Source organism: Engraulis encrasicolus, chromosome 12 (genome assembly GCF_034702125.1).
Source record: "Engraulis encrasicolus isolate BLACKSEA-1 chromosome 12, IST_EnEncr_1.0, whole genome shotgun sequence".
In the NCBI taxonomy this organism is placed as follows: domain Eukaryota; kingdom Metazoa; phylum Chordata; class Actinopteri; order Clupeiformes; family Engraulidae; genus Engraulis; species Engraulis encrasicolus.
Window position 1 is genome coordinate 20,619,841 of NC_085868.1, and position 2,500 is coordinate 20,622,340.

Here is a 2,500-nt window from a genome sequence, read left to right on the forward strand (position 1 = left end):
TATTTCGTCCCTCATATAATACATTCTTGGTTTTATTTCATTCAACACCATCCTGTACATGATTTCAGTTTTGATTCCAAATAATCGTTTATTTTTTTATAAACATGCAGCCCTAACTTACAGTACTTCTTTGATGAGTGCCATGCAAGGTCCTTTTGTAAATAGAGCACACAAAAACCACATTCAAGTCCATGCTGCACACACATAGCTAAAAACTAGATTGCATTCTCGCAGAAAATGCTGGAAGCGGGCTTGCCTTTTTGGGAATAGCTGAGCAGTTTTATTTTTGATATCATAAATTAAAAACAAACTACTTTTGTGAAAACAAAGCTAAAAAAAATGTGGGAAAAATTCATCCGCCCAGTCAGACGTTATGGGCCAAACAATTCAGCCATCTTGGATCCAGCCATCAACATACATGCTATTTTAAGTTGGCTAAGTGTCACGGAGTGAACCGTGACGCTTACGCCTAATCACACACGCATACACCTGGTTACTCACGCAAGCGCATAGGCGCCTAGGCAGCTATCTGCCGGCACATTTAAACACCAGCTGACCTATTGCAGTGAGTAGCTCTTCATTTCCATTCCCGTTTTCTGTCTGGTTACCCGGTTTAAGCATTCCACACTTCACCATTTGCCATAGCATTTCATTAGCATTGTGTACCAAGTGCAGGGGTGTCCAACCAGCATTTTGGTAGCGTTTGTTTGTTTCAACATGCGCCATTTTCCCCAAACATTTCATTCATCTGGTAAACATGATATGGTAACAAAACACACTTGCACATACAACCGTTTTTGTAGTTTAATGATTTTGAGCGATCTTTACAAACACTTCATTTCTGTAGACTCATCAGAATCCCAAACACTTCCTTCTTCCTTGGGCGAAACCGAGGGACTGATCCAATGGGTAATTATTGGAGGGACCGCACGCTCTGGGCGGCGCATACTATTTTAGCGGGGGTGTTTGACCAGTTTTGGGGAAAATTTATTTTTATAATGTGTAGGAGGGATTTTGTTTACTGGAGATTATTTTGGGTGTTTATGTATTTTTCAGTTATTCTTTTTAGTTGTTATTTTCCATATAGATTTTTATTTAGTTAATTGATTTATTTTTGCAACTTGGCTCATCTGTGGGGAGGGGCTATGGGTATAGAAACTCAGTAGAGGCCTCAGAGCTTCAGTTGTGATTAGGACGTCTTGGTGGAAGATATTGTGGTTTGCCAGTATAGAATTATTGTTCAGGTTAATTTATTTAGATTTAGCTTGGCAAACTTGAAGCCTGTTTATTTTTGCATTTTGATATTTTATTTTATTTTGCTTAGTTTATGTTTTGCATTTCCAACTTTATTATTGGACACTGTAAATAATTACACATTTTGAAGAAAAGGTTTTAGAAAAGAAGAAAAAATAAAGAGCTCTATTTTAGGAAATCAAGTTTCATCTCTCTGTCCACTCCACCACCGACCAGTGCTGCAACAATAAGGAACACTGCATATCATATAATTTGAAAATCAGGGTCAGAGTGGGATTTGAACTCACAACCTCCATATATCTGATCCAGCACCTTTGCCACTGAGCCAAGCAGCTGGCTGTCATAAGCATTCCAGCAAGACGATATCACATTGCATTAGAGAGCTGTAAAATAGAATTCTAGAATTGTAGTGCATGTGCTAGTTAAGAATAGAATGTTGAGAGAATGTGACACTTGAGATGGAACCCTTTATTGGCAGCACCTGTTGTGATTGTCTGCATGGCAGCTAGTATTGTACTCTAAGGTAGAGGGCAGAATTACAACAGTTTCTAGTTTTTAGATTGCCGTTGTTAACAAACTAAAAAGAATTGGCACATGTCCTTTTCACAGTTTGGAGTCATATTCATGATCTTTCTAACAGTCCTTGAATGAAGTTCATAGATTAAACAGCTCAGTCACAAATGGACCTCTTGTGGCAGATGCCCTGACCTCTTCAGAGAGGCACTTCAAAATGAATAGGAAACAGACATTGGGCCAGCCCAGCCATTTTTACACACTTGCCATTTAAAATGTAATGGGAGTTGGGACATGATCTTTTCACCGTTTGGAGTCATCTTCCAGAGCTCGCTAACAACGCTTCAACTAAACTTCTGGGTGAAAGTGTTGATGTTTTATAAACAAAAAAGCCTCCTACACTCTGATCCCTAGAGTGACCGGAACCTTCATTCATGAACATTCTACCATTGTTTTCTATGGGGACCCAAACTTGCACAAAATCGCAGAAAACAAAAAAACGACAAGAACACGGACACGCTATAGCAGAACAAATGATCTTTTAGTGTTTGAACAGTGTCTCTATCTCGAAAGGCCTAGGAGGAGATCCATTTTCTATTTTTACTGACCTGTCCTGCACAAGAGAAGCAAGCAAGCATAATAAACTGTACTTAGAGATTACTAGAAGCAGGACTTGCTCTGCAAGCCCGCTTAACTACCTTATTGTCCTAAACATAACTACAGGTTTCTTCAT